The sequence below is a fragment of the Melozone crissalis genome, unplaced genomic scaffold, assembly GCF_028551555.1.
Source record: "Melozone crissalis strain CALT ecotype California unplaced genomic scaffold, PUWL_Pcris_2 ptg000013l_1, whole genome shotgun sequence".
In the NCBI taxonomy this organism is placed as follows: Eukaryota; Metazoa; Chordata; class Aves; order Passeriformes; family Passerellidae; genus Melozone; species Melozone crissalis.
This window is the reverse complement of record NW_026535791.1, coordinates 5,667,649-5,686,461: the sequence shown is the minus strand read 5'-3', so window position 1 is coordinate 5,686,461 and position 18,813 is coordinate 5,667,649. Positions and strand designations below refer to the sequence as shown.

The window sequence follows — 18,813 nt, the reverse complement described above, 5'->3', positions numbered from 1 at the left end:
TCTGGCTGGACTGAACTCCGACTGCAGTACAAACGGACACTGCTCTCCAAACCCTCCAGGCATCAGCAACTCGATTTCCACACACATTCTAAAAGGACAGGACGTCAAAAGCTTCAATTAGCTTAGATCAACCCTTTAAAATTCAGATTTTGCATGCTTCCTCCATATTCTCACCTCCCCTCCCATAAAAACTTGCATAACAACTCCATAACAACTTGTCTTTTGTCTTACAATTAAAAGGCATTTATCCCAGTATTCACTGCTGCAGAGGCAAGTGTGCTATGGAAAGACTTAATCAAAGCATTTTTGCTTTTCTTTGCATGCTTCCCCCGCAGCCACAGAAGTACCACTCCAGGTCACCTCAGACTGCCTTCCCCTGGACAGCAGCTGCTAAACTGCTTGCAAGAAGTCTGACACTGCCTTGGCAAGCCAGATTCTTAAAAAATCATGTAGAGAGCAGATGTACAGAACAAACTTGAAAGATGACAAACACCATGTGCAATCTTTCCAAACAACAGCAGAGCACAGCTATTACAAGAGACAAGATGAATTTTTCAAATATTTGAGCTACTGGCAAAAACTCGAAGTACCAGTTGTTCCCCAAACCTGCCTTTTGTCCTTTCACATCCCCCAAAAAGCACTGCAATTTACATGAGTGCTAAGAATAGTGTACCTCAATTCCACAGTTCTTTATTTCAAGTTCTTTACATATTCACTAATGCCACAAAACAAATTCCAATTCATTAAACAGCCTCCCTACTTGTGAATGTTTACTTATTACATTTTCTCAAAGACACTGTTCAATCTCTTTCCTAAACTCTTCAGAGATTTCTTCTTATATCCTCTAGTAAAATATGACAAAGCTGAACATTTTACATGAAAAAGAGCTTACTATACATCAATTCAAAATTCTCCCTGAATATAGCCTATTCTTTCCAGAGAGCTTTGGAGCTTTCCATTGATGAATCTCCCAGCTCCCTATACATACCATAATTATCTTTCTATGGAGAAGAAAAATGAGACAGACTGAATACACAGCTTGCCATGAGTAATGTACCAGATGGGATTCCATTCAGAATTAAGCACCTAAATTTGTATTACTACATATATGTGAGCTCAGCAAAAGCCCAGAGAGCAACCAAATCCCTGCATCTCTTGACAGATATAAGAATGACACGGTGTGCTCAAACACCTCATGTGCAAGCTCTGATAGGCACTCACCTAAATTTCAGTGTCTGAATCTGCAATTGCATTTCACCTCATCAAAACCAGAGAAATACTGTTGTATTGTTCACATCAAGCCACACAATCAAGTTACACCACCTCCTAATCACAGTCTCCATGTCTAGGGCATTTCAACATTTAAAACCTTTACAGACAGTTAAGTTTTCCCATATCTGATGTCCTAACGGTCAATTCAGCACACAATTTCCATCTCTAAATGACACCCAATTTGGTAACACTGCCCATTTTCCTGTTCAAGTTTGTAATTCTAGATTGTCTGCCATCACCCACCTTCAAGATTCAGGTATGTGCTAAAGTGGAATAGAAGAGAAAGCAGAAAGGTGAAAGACCCCAAGCACCAGTTTTCGAGATGCTCTCCCACGCCCATTTTTTTCCCCCCACAGAGGTGCCATTATCACAGATCTCCATGTCCTCCAAAGGCTCTTCATCCTTCATGAGATGAAAGAAAACAGCAACATGGAGAATAAACACTGCTATTCCTCCTATCCTAATGGAAGGAAAGGAATAAATATGCCTTAAATGCATGCTCCTTTCTGGTTTTTCCTTAGTGACCGAGAACCTGATGTTTGTGAACCTTTCCTTCTTGTCATCTCAAAATGTCATTTACTACCTGAACAGTAATGACAAGTTAAAAACAAACCACAACTAGCATATATTCTGGAAATTATTGAATTCAAGATTCATCTAATGTCATTCTTCTGTACAGTTAAAAGTTTTGTGCTTTTTTTCCTTTTTTTTTTAAACTGGCTTTATTCTAACAAGAATGTGAATCCACATTTTGTATACTGCAAAACAATACAGAATATTTAGCCATCAGTTATTGTCTCATAGTGCTCTCTAATACCACAGAATTATTTTTTATCAAAAGGCATCCAAACAAGACTAATCTTTAATAGTCTCTTCTATCTATTTGAATTCTATCAAGTATGCAATTCATCTCTCAGCCGCATTACTACGTAATTAGTATCAAAACAAAATATTGTTTTACTAAACCACAATCATGCTTCAAGTACCAAGTACTTATACTTTACTTTTATTACAGCTAACCCAATCTAAGGGACATTGTATTTTTTAGTTAATATACATATTTTTTCACATTTCACATAATTTTAGTGCAACTCTCTTGATTTTGATAGGAGTTTGGAGATGCAAGGGCAGACTTCTGATATAACTATGCACAAAATCTAACAGAATTCTATTTCCTAAGGGTAATTAAAAATCAAGAACATTTCTTATCCACAACAAACCACATCTTTCAAAAATAAAGTGAAATGCCTAGAAAATGTCCTCCTCGCTAAAAGTTAATATATAGCCAATTCTATCACCATTGTTTCCACAGATCTTCCTCCTGATTGCCAGGTCTGAGTGAAAGGGATGAGAGTCAAGGCTGGAATGAAAGCAGGTTTTTCCTCTCAGTATCAGACCACCACGTCTCATCTTCCTCTCGCATCATACCAATCTAAGTACTAGCAATGATGAAAAGGGCACAGGAATTCCTAAAGCTATTTTGTTTCCTTAATAGAGCTCTTCAATGTCTGTTGCAATGAGCTGTTTCTGAAGGTTCACCAACTTGGACGGTTGTTTTGTTGTCTTTTCTTTATTTGGCAGAGTTTTTATCTGTGCTGAGATCTTCAGGGCAGATTTTATGGTCTAGTGATATTATGAAGGAAATCAAGGCATTAAGTAATGACAAGAGAAAGGACAGCAGGAGAAGGGATGGTAATTAGTTTTGCTTATCTGCAATCTAAAATTGTATGGATGTACATTTTCCTAGTCATCCCTTCATATCTCCAAAAGACTTGTAAGAAGCACGACAATAGCTACCTCTATTAACAGAGTGGGCCTGGAACACAAAACTTTGCAGAACCATTAAAAGGTGAATGTATTAATTCAGGAATTTCCATTAATTAAAAAGTTGGGAGAGAAAAAAGTGAACAGATCTTCACAGTAGTGAACATTTATAGTACTTTACATTTAGTTCTCAATATTTCAGACTGACTATAAACATGCATAGAAAAGATAACATTCTCAAACGCAGGAAAAGAGGCCCTAAGGATGATTCACCCTAAAATTAAGTAGCTCTTCCTTCCTTGACACTATAGACTGTAATATAAAAGGCTTTAAAATAACATCAACAACTATGATGTCAGAAATTTACCTCTTTTCTCTACAGCTTTCGGGATGAGTTTTTTGGGGTCTTCTTCCCTTTGTTCTACAGCCCCATGTTTGCATTACCTGCCCACTGTAGCTCAAGATGATCTCTGGGCACCTGCCATTCTTTGATAGTGTCAAAAGTCTCATCAACTTATACTTAAATACTTGTGTCTACAGTTTACTGCCAAGTAAGAGTCCCCCAGTGAAGAAAAGAAGACTGAGGGACCACTTCAAAGTTATTGCATTAACTTTTTCCTCTCAATAGAACTGTAGTATTTCAAAGCCACAATCCCAAGAATAATTTTTCCCATTCACAATACTTTTCACAGCAGTTTCTAAGAAAATAAAAAGCTTATCATCAGGAAGTACAGACAGATTATGATGAAGTTTCATCTCCTGCTCAAAAATAAGGGATCACATACATCTCAACCAATTAAATGGCTTTATCATTGTTCAAGGAAGAAACAAAGGTATTTCTCACTCTCTGCTAATGAAGCCACTTAGCTAAAGGTTAACACTGGTTTATCTCAATTTCCAAGTAGGCAACTTTTCAAGCCCAACTGCAACATACCTGTACAGGAATACAGAATCTATCTCCTGTACTAAGTTTTTTAACTGTTCAAATTAATAGACTTTGTCATTTATACTCACAGCATTTTTTCCACTGCCCAATACGCAAAACTCTTTGCCAGTAAATTGCATTAGATTTTTAAACCCCTGTTACTTTTAAACATGTCTTATCATTTTCATAAAAATACAGGAAAAGCATATACATAGTATATTTGCCATGCTGAAGTATTTTTTTTTAAACACTAATATTTACTTAATTCCATCACCCCATTTCTTCACAAAATAACCTTTCCCCAGAACATCTATGCATATCCCTTAACTAGTTTTACGCTCTCTTATTTTCTCACGCTTATCTTTACCCTGAAAATGGAGATCTGAAACCTGATATCTTGGATTGTGTCACTTTCTTCTGATTATCTTCTCCCTTTAGAACACCTTACGGGCACTGCAATAGTAGTTCCAGACTTTAAGCACCAAATTTTCAAATAACCTTCCTGAATCTGATTTCAAATTTCCATTCCTTAAAATTCCCTTCTTTGAAGGAAACACAAAACTATGCAAGAAATACACTGTGGTACCACTGAACCATTGTGTTAAGCTTTGAAATCCAATTTCTCCTTTACTAACACATTTTAGTCTTCCTTGACACCCAGTGTTACTCAAATATCTATTCAGAAACAGATTTGCTTACCTGAAATCTAACACAAGTTCAAAGAGCGCACAATACAATAGCTCGCTGCACTGAATCCAATCACTCTGCCAGCATCATATCCACCCACCCTTTTCCACTGATTCTGTTTCAGAATGCAGATGATCCAGGGCACCTTCACACATGACTAAAGTCCCTCGCTTCTAAACCACAAGCTGTCCTTTCTCCAACCAAAATTTTGTTCATTAAGCCAGAACACTTAACGCTCTATCTCAAAATATGTAAGGCTGAAGGGTACTAAAGAAATTCAGCTGAGTAAACTGAAAGACATCCACAAATTGTATACTTGTTTCTGTAAAAAAGAAAAATTCAGGATAAAAAAAATAAAGTTTATTAAGAGCATGAACTGAAAAAATACGCACAGAAGCTTCTTCCCAAATAAGTGAATTTGAATCTGTTTTAACAGAATGCTATTCCCTGACACTGTGCTTAATGGTGAAAGTTGGCCAGCCACATCAATACAGCTGAATGGGGAAAAAGTTGTTTTCTGCCTGTATGGGTCTAAGTCCAGCTTGACTACTATTAAATTTATTAATTGTTCTGTATAAATCACATTTTCTATTCTGCCTTCTTTCCATAGCCACGTGAATGATCTTAGCACACAGGGAGTCATGAGACATCCCATTGTTTCCTTCTGCTGAACAAACAGTGACCAGTTTAAAGTCTCAACAAAAGATGCCGACACGTTAATCTTGTTCTTAGCGTGATGGCTGCTCATCCTGCTCCTAGTCCCTTCCAGATGGCTCCGTGTGAAAGAGATGGTGGGATGGGGAACAAGGAATATTCCATGCTGTTCTGAACATCTGTTCCACTGCATTCATACATCTAAAAAAAACAATAAAAACCTTACTGCCACTATCAATTTTACAATTTCAACCTAACACTGCTAGACTAACATCGAACAGTGTAAATGTTATGCATGCACTTGAAAAAGGAAAAAACATCTTTTCAAATCATGTAAGAGCATTTGTTTTGCTTTTGCTATCTTAAGAACGGACTTGTTTCAATCACAAAGTACTTATGCTGCGCTGAAAACACGGTTTTCTTTCATATGACCTTTCTGTATTATACCCCAAGAATTTATTATCATTCCTTCTCCTACTCAAGCAAGCAGAATTGAACTGAGTCACCATTTGTTTCCCTTTGGTTTTATTATTTGTCTTTATAGCAAAGATGCACAGTATGTATTTGCTGGAGCTTGTTTAAATTTCATTTGTTCAGTTTGGTACAGCAGCTAAAAATACTTTGCTTGTGTATATAAAGAAATAGTGGTAGCCTTTTGTTTTCTAAGCATGGCTTAAAGAAATGAAAATATAAATACCTTACTACACTATATTGTCTACCTCTCAAGTGGCATTGGCCCCTTAAAATACCACCTCTTTCTTGAAAAGAAGCACCCAGGCAGAGCTAGGAGAAGCTCAGAACAGAAAGAGGAGGAAGCAGTGCTTTGTCCTACAGCACAGCAAAGAAGACTTAGATTGATCATCCTCCCCTTTTGTATCATCTTGACATGTGCGAGCCATACAGCTGCTGAATTATTCAGCTCTTTGTACTTGGAATACCTAATGATTACATGTATGAAAATTTAGAAGCACTGAAACACTGACTGGAAGAGCAGCAGATTGTAAAATCTAATTTTGTTTTGACCTTTAGTACCCTACGCGGTAACATTCAGTGAGAAGTGTAAACCAGATGAAGTCAAAAGGAACAAAATCACAAAGCAGCAGAGAGCTGGTTATACCACCAAGCTAATTAGGTCAGGAACAGCCCTCCACTAGCAGGTCGAAATGCTTCCAGATGTCATCTGGAAACAGGCTTGGATCTTAATCAGATGTGAGCAGAGTTTGCTATGCAGACAGAGCCACACAGTTCTCACTTTCCACAGCAAAACTCAGCAGCCCAGACAGCTGAGAAAATGTCTACAGGCCACTATCTCAAAACTTAGAAGTATTCCCATGAAACTGGCTAAGATTAATTAAGCCTTAAAAGTAAATCATGGTTCAAGTAACTTGCTGTGTACTGCAACACTAGTCATTCCCACCTGTTTAGTACCTGTTAATTTTTCTAGCATAGTAATACTACAAAGCAACGATAATAATTTTTTAAAAATTAAATATGACAAAACCAAGAGAACTGCTATTGAATAAACATTAGTACTTAATTAACAATTAGCCATACCAGGATATTTCCCACCTGAAGGAAATTTCTTTGTTCTCTATCCACCTACTGCAGTCCAAAAAGCATCATTACAAGTAGATTCCTTCTTCAGCTATCTGACAATTAAAATAAGACAAAGCACAGCTTTTCATGTCCCAGTTTAGGATACACCACTGAGAAGCTACTGTAAGTATGACTCTTTCAATACTCTCTTGAATGATGGCATTAAACACCTTGCAGTGCTTACTTTAAGCCTGTTTTGGTTATCTGATGCATATTCTTTTAAGAGTTTAGTTATATACAGTCGCATTCTATCTACCCTACAGAAATGGAAAAACTCTGTGACAAGAGCCATTGTCCTATAATTTCTTTACACTGCTTCAGACAATTTGATGCTGGAAGAACTTGTGATAGAATATTGAAACAACTGTAAACAAGCCTTTTCTTAGTGTTTCAGACTACAATAATGTACAAATAACTCCTGCAGACCATTTAAAGTACATTTGTCCCAGCCTTCCTCCTTCACAAATAGCAAGGGTTACCAGAAGCAAATGCCTTGATTATATAAAGAAAACCTAAGTTGCAGCTAGGCTTGCTGACTTACACTGATCCTATTTAACAGAGCCTTACTGGATTTAAAGTGCTCGAAATAACTGTCTGGGTCACAGCCCATGTGATAAAGGCCACCTGGTGAGGCCTCAGGAGCCCTCCTGAAGGGACAACATGCCATTCAGATCCTCCAATGACCTCAAGCTAAACCAAAAGCAAATTCAGTAATTTGTTTCTCAGAACTCCAATTAACCTTAAATTGGAAGGGAAAGTAAAAAAGGGATCAAGGATTGAATTTTTGTCAAATAATATCCATTTTATGGCAATACACAGTGTTCCCCATTTCCCATATCTAATATTCACGATGAAAAACCTTTTAAAACAGGATTTTTCTGGGAAAAAAGTCTGTTCTTAAACTGTTTTTACACTCAACAGTTGATCTAAAATGTCACATGGAAGTGTTAAATTTTCACATAATTGAGTTAATCCAAAATTTAAAATGTGACAGGGAATTGTCAAGTTTTCTTATAGTTCTTTTATGTACAAGAAACCCTCTGGACATCATATATGTATATACACACAAGTACACTTAGTGTACATTCATGTTCTATATACACACACACAATTTATACACATTTATTATAAATATGACACGCAGAGATGATGGAAGAGACCAATAATGTAGGTCAAACAGCAAAATAAAAAGCACTTAAGATTAATGTTGAACTTCCATGATACTTTCTCCACCTCTACTCCCAACAAACCTCCTCCACTCCTAGTTCTCACCAGGCAGGAAAGATTACCACTGGGAAACACCTGCAATGATGCTTTTTCAGGCTACCACACTATGTATCACAATCCTTAAAATACTTTGCAGTCAAAGAAACTTCAATATCCATCTGAACAGCCATACTACAGCAGCAGCAATTTCCTCGTGTATGCCAGGAACCACACGGTCAGCCCAAGAAGCAGTGTAAAGAAATTACAGGATAATGGTTCTTGACTTTACCTATATACCAGAAACCTGGAAATGGCAACTAACCTATGTGAGGGAAAACCAGATTTATTTTGGGTGCTTTCATGGAAAAACTGAACTAAATATTTTGTGTCTGGATCCAACAGCTGAGTCTAAGTGAACTGAAAATTCCCAACTATTTTTATCCTGAGCCAAGTGTGCCATCTGTTCCCACAAAGTCCATCTTCTGGTAGCTACTGTACTACAGCATTATCACAAAGTGCCATGTGATCGAGGACTGGTGTATAAATCAAAAAGATACTATGGATGACAGAAAGCAACACTCAAGACAGTAGTAAAAATAAAAAATAAAAAACAAAGAAAAACAACACAAAAAAACAACCCACCACCCCCAAAAAATCACCACAAAGCTCAAGCAGCTTTATCAAGGTCCCCTGTTAATACAGCTTTTTCTGTTGTGGTTATTTCACTCTGGGGCCTAAAGAAGGCTGAGCTCTGGTCAGAGACTTTCCCAGGGTGGGGACACATTTTATGTCTTTCCTATATCATCTTTCCTATGTGATCTGCCTGTGCACAGTAACCTGAGCACTAAGGATGCTATTTCCCTCTCCCAGCTAATCTTGCTCACTCTCCTCCACACAGTTAACATCTTCAAGTTAATCACAGAAACCATTCCCACTTGACACATGAGAAATAAGCAATGTGTAATTTTTCAGTTCATAAAATGAACAGTAACAGTTACAGATGACAGCAGAACATCCAGTTATCAGAAGTACAGGAGCTCTCTGTACCCCAACAACTGAATCACAAGTGAGTAACACAGGGTCCAGCAGAAATCAAGACAGACTGTACTCCTTTTTCCTGATCTTATCAATACTGAAGACATTTTTTCAAACCTAATTTACACAGGCAAATACCCATTTGTACCTCTCACCAGAAACAGAATACTAAGAGAAATAAAACCACAGTAAAAAAATTAAATCTAAACACTCTTGATATATTTGTTACTGATATGTAAGGCACACTGAGATTGTAAGCAGGTACAAAGCATCACATCCTCTCTTGATTTTTCTGGCTCTTTTGTGACAGATCTCTCCTGCTAGGATCACAAATTTAGATGTCAAGGTTCTGCCCACCATTACCTTCTTAATAATTCAACTTATAACGTTGGCCTCAGATTTTTCTTTTTCTGCTGTTTTGAGGTTTTAGTAGCATTTTGTGTTGGAGTTTTGCGGGTTTTCTAGTGTTGGGGTATTTTTTTTGTTGGAGTTTTCTTGGGGGGGGTGGTTAAAGCTAAAATCAGTGTCAGGCAGTACTACAAGTAACATGCTTTGATACAGTAACACTGACAAAACCTCATTCTCTGCATTAAAGAGATTTCCTCCTTACACATACAGTAACTCCCATTGTGAGACAAATAAGCAACTGTAAAACCATAGTGAGTCTCAGACAGAATTCAGCAGTTAGTCTTCTGTAAAAATCCCCTTTCAACACTTGAAGGCTGGAAAGAAAGTTGTGTTCCATGAAATCTGGCATTGTATCAACACATCTCCATGGAGCTGGCAGGACAGAAGTGCTCCAAAAACCAGCTTCAATGAAAAAAAGCATTCTTACTACATACAAATAATCACTAAGAGGACGCTTAAGCAACTTTTTCTCCTAGCTAAAAATCATCAAATCACAGCTAAGATTACTGGGGACGCAGAGGATATCAATGACAACACTAAATTCTTTAAATCTACTTCATTCCTTTTATTCCTATATTTCAAATCAGTGCATTAAAATATTCCTTGTGGAACCTTTTGTCTGTCTTTCTTCAAGGCATATATATATATATATATATATATATATATATATATATATATATATATATATATATGACTTGAAAATGTAAACTTAGCTTTATAAGGAACTATGAAATTTCAGAGCCTAACACTGAGTACTTGAAAGCATCACACTGATTTATAGCTATGTCTGTAATGCTCTTCTTTTAGTCAATGCCAAGTGTGGATGAATGCTAAGTGTGAGCTTGGAGGAAAACAGTCTTACATAGAATAATAAAAGCACAAAATACAAAAATACTCCATGAAAATACATGGAGTCCACAATAGAGAACAGCATGAGCCATCAGGTTTTTCACTTGTGAGCCTCTGGGGATGTTCAAAGACTTCAGAGACTGCATTAGCAAGTTGTGTGGTACAATAAGAGCATAAGCACCTTCAAAGCTGCACAGCTGCTGGTGATGACCCTGAGTCCAGCCTGCATACACTCTTTTTTGTAGGGAAACAGGAATATTTGTTCCAAGCTAGTGGTCTCCCAGTCCTTGGATCAACAGATGCTGACACTGTCCCATATGCCCCTACAGACAATGTTTTGGTTTTACACTCATCCGAAAGAGTTCATATAGCTCACATCTGGGGAATTTGCATCATAAATATAATGCTGGATCCAAACCAAACCTACGGCATAATATATCCTACAATGCTGTTTCAGCATGCTTTAATTTACTATATAAAGGCTGAAAAAGACTAGTTTTATTTTGTTTTAATTTTGTCAAGACAAGATGTAAGAAGAGAGGCAAACACAGGTTAGAAAGAAAAAGAATCATCTTAGGGCTGAAAATAAATCAGTATTTTTTAATTATGCTTCCCTCCAATGCTTACAAATGAATATTCCCTGGAAAAGGGAGGAATAAGACAAAAAATATGTACAGGAGTCAGAGTTATGTCAATCCTCTCACTCCCTATTAATGCACTCTGCCTCCCAATCCTTTGGGAAGAACTTTATTTTCCTTATTGCCAGTCAAACACGCAGCAAAATCCTGGCAATACAGCCAACTAAATCCCACTGAAAGAGGAGCAGACCGCCTAAATCTAGCAAGGCTGCAACTGTCAAGAAGCATCCCCAAGCCTATTACAGTAAGGTGACCCAATACCTGCACTCCTACAGTATCTGTACACCCTGACATTAAATTTACTCTCCAAACATGAGAAAGGCAAGAAGCAGCATCTCATTGACACTGCTGAGAGGCACTAGAGCTACTTGTGCGCTGGTCAGCATCATCAAGGCCTGTAGAAGGATCAGAAATTGGACCTAGACCACATCAAAACTTAGCAACAAATGCTTCAACCACAAGATGAGTTATGGTTCCTTCTCAGAAGCAAAACCCTGTCATTGCCTTAAGATCTGCTCCATTTAAAGTTGTGCTTTTTAAGACAGCTGTAAGCAAACTGCTCCTTGATTTAATTAAATGGATTCCTTTTCCCATTCCTGTTTCAACATTTGTGCTATTATAACTGCTGTTCCTGGCTGAGCTGCTTCTCGTGCTGGAATCAGATTGGAAGTCAGCAAAAATCTAATCCAGAGGAAAGAAGTCAAAGCAGTTTATGGAATTACTACCCTTATATCTGAGAGCATGGAAGTGAGGAAGTGATAGTGAAAGCACTCAATCTGCTGCTTCAGGACAAAAACAAAACAAAACAAAACCAAACAAAAAAAAAAAAAAAAAAAAAACAAAAAAACCACACAAAAAAACCAAAAAAACCCCAAAAAAACCCCAAAACCAACAAACAAAAAAAACCCAGAAACCCAGAAACCAAAAAACAAAGCAATTCAAGCTGAACTCCCATTTCATACCCAGTTACAGTGTTTAGTTGTGTAAGTGAATAGCAAGCTAAGCAAAAGTGGCTAGACAACAAGACTGAAAGACTAGCAACTGCTTCCTACAAGAAATGGCAACAATATTGTCACATTAAAAGTATTTGACTTGAGTCATAGGATATGCTGAGTTGGAAAGGACCCATGAGGATAGTCCAGCTCCTGACCATACAGGGCAACCCCAAAGTTAATCCAGGTACTTAAAAGTGTTGTCCAAATGCTTCTTGAACTCTTGACAGGTCTGGGGTCACAACCACTTTCCTGCAGAGCTGGTTCCAGTGCTTGACCACAACTCCCAGTGAACAACTCTTCCCTAACATCCAGTTTTTGTGATGCAGCCTTACGTCATTCCCTTGCATCTTGTCACTGGACAGCTGACACGGGCTGGATCGGCACCTCCCTTTCCACCCCCTCACAAGGAAGTTGTAGAACAGAAGGCACCCTCTTCCCAAAGATTACACATAGTACTCTCAGCTGCTCCTCAGAAGTGATTCTCTCGAGTGCCAGTTCCTCTTACTAGTAGGAACAAAAACCAATGACACTAACGAGCTCGGAACTCTTGCAATTTTCAGGAATTTTCTGCTGACACATTTCCCAAAAATCACGTAGGCATCACAGCAAACTCTGAGTAAGTCAACAAAAAATTTACTGAACAGAAGAAAAACAGATATCCCACGTGTGCATTACAAATTCTGCTAATCATGTTAGCCACATAAGTTGTTTATGTCTGTATCCTTTCCATCTCTTTGTGAAAAACATGCTTTTAGTGAATGCTAACCTGGTATGGTATGCATTGATTTCTGTGGTTTGTTTATAAAAAGAAACAAGCAGCATATACTTATAAATATTTCGGACCAAATTTATTTTTAAAGAATGAAATATTAAATATGTACTTTTTAAAATAAATACACAGTAGTTATCCAGCAGCGTGGATAACAACTCAAGACAAAAATTAATATCCTCTTCTCAGGAACAAGAAGTCACTTATCTGATGAAAGGTACCATCACATCTCAAGAAAAGTAGTTGCCCTTAGCTCCTGGTAAATTGTGAAGGTCCCTTTTTTCTTTCTAAGAGACTAAGGTAGAATCAAGGACAAACCATTAAAAAAATTAAGGAATCATTCCCCCTATGTTTTCAATCTAAAATCCAAATTTAATCCAAATTGATCTTGTATTCGTAGAGAACAGAATATTTCTTTAGCTGTTTACCATTAATCACTAGTCATAAAATGCAAACAGGCAGACTGCATGTTGAACTGCTCACACTCATATTTCCCAATTGCATTTATCAGCATTCCACAGCCAAACACCTGAAGACATTCAGTTTTATACTGATAAAATGCTCAGCCCATATTTTAGAGCCACAGTCCAACCTTCTCCTCCTTTACAGAAGTCCTACTGCTAGTGCTTTATCTCCTCTTCACATCCAGCCCCGCTGCTCCAGCTGCCAACACAGCAACCAAGGTTTGTGTCCTTCACATGCCCTACAGCCACTTTGCTCTCCCCACCTGGACTCTGCTCTCCACACCTCTCTTCTGCAATGCCATGTCTCGCTGTTTCTTTGGACGTTGCCAGCTGCTCCAACAAGAGTTGGAGGCATTGGTAGCGAAGAGGAGAGATATAAACTAATCCTTTTGACTACCCTTTCACCCCTGCAGTTTTACAATCCAGTGTTTGCCCTATTTGTTACAAAACATTTAATTTTCTAAATATTGAAACTGTTTACTATTCAGATACAGATTGTAAAGACTGTTTCTTACTCTCAGAAGAAAGAGTCCAGTAACTAAAATAAGGAGATGGGGTAGCTGCTCCTCCCCCTTTCCTATCCACTCCCCAGAGACATTCCAAACTCCCCTCCCACTGTCAGTTCTACTCAAAGGCTGTGTTCTTATTTGAACATGAAAACTCTTCCAACACGTGCCATAGCACGTCAATTCTTTCCACAAACCCTTAGAAGTAAATGCTGCTTCTTCCCACACAATAAGGAAAATGCACCTAGCTTACTAAATGCTGACAGATTACAGACCAGGCAGCTACCTGCAAAGGCTCAGCGCTCTATTTTTTAAGTATAAGGACACTTTTTAACATTTTAAACTGTTTTACTGCATAGCTGAGGCTACATTGGAGTTGCAACCAGATAATTTCAGGGGAGCTTGTTTTATCTTGAAGGCTCTCCTCAGTGGTGCCAAACAACAAGGCAAGAGGCAATGGGCAGAAAGTGATGCACAGAAGTTCCACCTGAACATGAGGAAGAACTTCTGTAGTGTGCAGTGATTGCACACTGGAACAGGCTGCCCAGGGAGGGTGGGGAGTGTCCCTCACTGGAGATGTTCAAGAACCATTTGGACACAACCCTGTGCCATGTGATCTGGGATGACCATGCTTGAGCAAGGGAGGTTGGACCAGATGCCCCCCTGTGGTCCCATTCAACCTGACCCATTCCATGAAATGCACAAACCGAATAATAAAGGAAGCTTTAATGTTAGTGTTTTATTTACAAGTATAACACTGCAATGATTATTGGTGAAATACGCTTTAATTTTATTCCTGAATCTAAAAAAGAAAGGGCATCCATCTAGATCCTGATGATCACAGCAGCCTCTTGTAAACTTAAAGAAAGCAGTTGGAAATCAATTAGGGCACCTATTTCCAAAGAAAGAAAAACCCAAATGATGCTTTTCACCCCTCCAGTTCCACAGTGGTTAGTATGAACTTTGCCATGAGTTTGCCTCAAAATATTTTGCATAGTGGATCAAAACACTTTCAATATTTCCTATCATTAAATTGCTTTGAACAAGAAGATTTCCTAGACATTAATTCTTAACACTAGTAAGTAGATTTTGAACCTAAACATGTTGAAGTGAAAACAATGGGGGGGGAGGGGAGGGAGAATTAAATCCTGGCATGTAAATACTCAGGAAGCTTTTGTTTTTCTTTAAATATACAACAGAAGCAAAGAAAGATGCTGAATTCTGAAGCGAACCTACTCTAAACTTGCCTCCCTCACAGCAGTGCAGTTGCTGTTCTATTGGTGATAAAATCTTCTCCTGTGAAATGCAATTATTAGTTTAAAACCCATTGAGCTGATGAGATCCCCCAACCCAAGAGGAATAGATTTCTTAACTACAGCTGTGACCAGCTGGCTGCTAAACAGAAAAAGGACTGCTATTGCCATCTCTGTGATGAGGCTCCAGGGGCAGTGCTGTGGTTGCTGGCACCCTTCCTGAGGCTGAGAATCACATCAAACCAAGCAAAACCCTTTGTGACTGGAGACCAGTTTGTTTTTGTGGACTAACAGGGTGACTGTAGGCACAAACACATTGATTCCAGCTCTCAAAGACTGTAATTTAAAGTTATCTGTGATTATATGGATCTTCCATCCACCCCACCAAATTATGCAACAAACCTATCAATACTTACATTGCTCTTAACTACACTTTAAAATAATCAGTGTAATCTACATAGACTACAAGCACATACGGAAAAAATCAAGCCATTAGAGACTAATCTACACACAGTTGAAAAAGTAATTTAACTACATCAGTTAAATTTAGAAGCTGATTTATTTAATCATTGCACAGGCAACCAAGATTTAAACCTCATCTTCAAGCAGATCCCTGTGCACTAGCTGCATAATTCAGAGAGAAGTTATTATGATGCCAATCACAGAAAAGTTCAGAGAAGAGGCCAATGACTGCATTTATTTGCAGAAATGAACATTTCCCAGTCTCAGACAGTGATAACAAAGAATATTTCTATATGTGATGAGCATGCTAAGGCTCTCACAGTGCAGACACCAGTTTGAATACACAAAGAGAAGAAATTTGCTAACATCAAACCCATTTTGCCAGGCTGCAATTTAATCCAACTCCACGCAGTCAAGTCCAAAATGTAAATAAGTGCATACTGAAAAGAGTTTAACCCCAGACAGGCAAGAGCTAAGCCCAAAAACTCAGCCTCTCCTAACAACAAAATCAGATAGGAAACAAGAAAAGGCTCATCAAAAATGTGTGTACCTGAAGATGGAAAGCTGTGATCACCTCTCTACCATGTTTTAAGTTAGTCTCTCCCAAAACCAGTTCCACCTCATTTTGGCTTTACTGTTTGTAATGCAAGAATTCTGCAAGACTTCTGCCTTTCTCATAGGTCTTTTTCCACCCCAGGAGCCCACTGGGAAAACACTGTCCTGCTACTCCCCCCATCCACTGCCACACAATTGGTGATCCACAGTTTTTGGCTGGTGAAGTAGTCCAAAAACCCTCCACCATTCTCCAGAGACTACTTCTCTCCTGCCCAACCTACTTTTCACATTCAGTCTGTCCCATTCTGAAAAGCTTCTTTCTTTCAGGGGAATATTCTTAACAGTTTGTTTTAAATAAAACATTTAAGTTACTAAATAACTGTATAATTAGCAGCCATGAAGGTGAAAGGATACAGATCACATGACTGAAAAGTCAGACAGTACAGGCAAAAAAGTCTTGGCACATAAATTTGGTTTAACCCTGACTGAAAATATCCAAGCTGCTTTCCCAACAGAAGTATTTCTAAAGACTGGAGTATTATCCACACAGCAATCACAAATTTAATTTTAACATCTTTTTTCAAAACATGTAACTGAATACACTGTATTTTTATCTGCCAAAATAAGGGTAAAGGTCTATTTCTTAGAATTGCGTGTATATGATGACAAAAGAATTCCTCTGGTAGTCTACTGAATTGACAGCTGGGGCTAGTAAGCATCAGAGGCTGTTTTCAAGCCCTACATCTGGTATTTCACTCCTCACTGCACGTTCTCTAACTTTCTTTGTGGAAGACACTTTTGTACTGTAGTGTTGTAGGTTTCATATAATATTTAATCTAGTGTTTTTATCAATCTGACAACTTTTGGGGGCATTTACATTGGCAAAACACAGTAGGAAATCCAGAGAAACAAGACAAGGCACAACTATAATCCAAGTGACAAAATGAGTGACAATTGCAAATTCAAATGCCTTACTACACATACATGCAGGTGAATTAACCTGTTGAAATTTTTTATTGACTTGAAAGTGAAATTCTTGGAATGGAAATTTTAAAAGAAAATATATTACATTTCTGTAGAAATCAATCATTATTTTAAATACAAGTTTCTCATTTTATTGGTCAGGTAGTTTCCAAATTTTATGTCCAATCCAAATGTTTGTGATACATGAATGATCAATGTTCGACCAAAAATTAGAATTTGTTCACTAGAATAAGGTTTTAATATTTTTTAAAAAAACTTAAAGGTTGATATTTCCAAGTATGTTTAGCATTGTGCTTAGACACCCATCAGTTACATTAAATTCCAGACTAGTTAAACACTTGACACTTCAATTAAACTCTACATGAAAGCTGGGCTTAAACTGCACAAAGAAGCACAAAATACTTTATAAAACTACACTAAGAATGAACAGCAAATAGCTCAAAATAATTTTTGAAGCTTTATTAATAAATATAACCCAGGTTAAATATTCCAAAACCAAGGTTTTTATTCCTGTAGTAACTAATTTCTATAGCTTCCCATAAATAAAATCAATGATGTTTCCATGCACATGATGCTTTTCATTTCAATTGAAATATAACAGTGCTGTAACATTCACTGCTTCATTAAATAATAAGCAATGTGCTAATCTAATAATCTAGTAGTGAACTGAGAAAATTTTCAATATGTATATTTAGTTTACCCTTTTTTTTCCTACAGACTACTTACTTTCCTTGACACACTTCCTCCACTTTTGACCATTACAGCAAGACACCTTTTTTCCAAACAATTTCAGTATATAACCATTGATTTACCTTTCCATTTAATGGGTAATGCAAGAGGGGTAAAGGAAGAAAGAGTGGGTTTTCTTTCACCCTTCTCCTTCAAAAGCTGTTACAATAACCCTCCCACTCCTTATTGCTTCCTTATTCCTTCATTCCTCAAAACAGTTTCCTAACTTCAAATTGTGAATGCACACATTTTCCAGAATTCTTCTTTATCTTAACTTAAAGTACAATCTCTTGCAGAACATGCACGCTGAAAATCATCTCGAGTATCATCAAGCATATTCTCAGAACACAGAAATGAAGCATAAGTGAATTTCAGCTGAGGGGGAAAGTGTGGCAAAGGATCATAGTCAGGGTTATAGACAGAGTCTATAGGACACAGTTCTAGGACACAAGAGAATAGTATCCTGAACAGTCTCCTAAATCACTGCTGCATACTTTACTGTCTCTCAGAGACCCTGAAGCAAGGCTGGCCGTGGTTTCTGCCAAAGGCAGCACTGCGGTGTGCAATGCCGGAAGAAAACAGCCTCTCCTACAGGTAGCTAATACTACTTTTAACCTCATCCTCTCAGAAGGAAGAACAACAAATCTGCTCTTCAGCTTCTTCCCCTGCTCAAAAACTTCCTCTCTCCCACTGCAAATGCCAACAGGCTGCAGCTCCCTGTAAATACACACATGCATACATTTATCAGCTTTACTTATCGTAACAAAATTGTCTGCACCTTGCCAGCAGTCCTCCATTAGCACCCCCAGGGGTGTCCCACCTCTTATGTCACACATGAGGGAAGTGCCACTCTTCCAGCAATGCCAACAGATAATCCTTATCTAAATTTCCCTGGTGTTGAGTGTGGCAGTGAGACAGACTGGAGGCAGGGAAATATTTCCCCACACAGCTAGTTTAATATCAATAAATACAAATCTTTTATTATCCATTGCACTTTGATGCCAGCAAACATTCAACTTCAGCAGACTTAGTTTAAATCTCTTAGACAACACATCAACAAAG

At 37.9% G+C, this 18,813-nt stretch overlaps 1 protein-coding gene across 2 annotated transcripts in view; it reads right to left on the bottom strand.

Annotated features, from left to right (window-relative positions):
* The window catches only part of WASF3 (WASP family member 3), a 63,739-nt gene that overhangs the window by 25,769 nt on the left and 19,157 nt on the right, over positions 1–18,813 (bottom strand). The window lies entirely within an intron of this gene.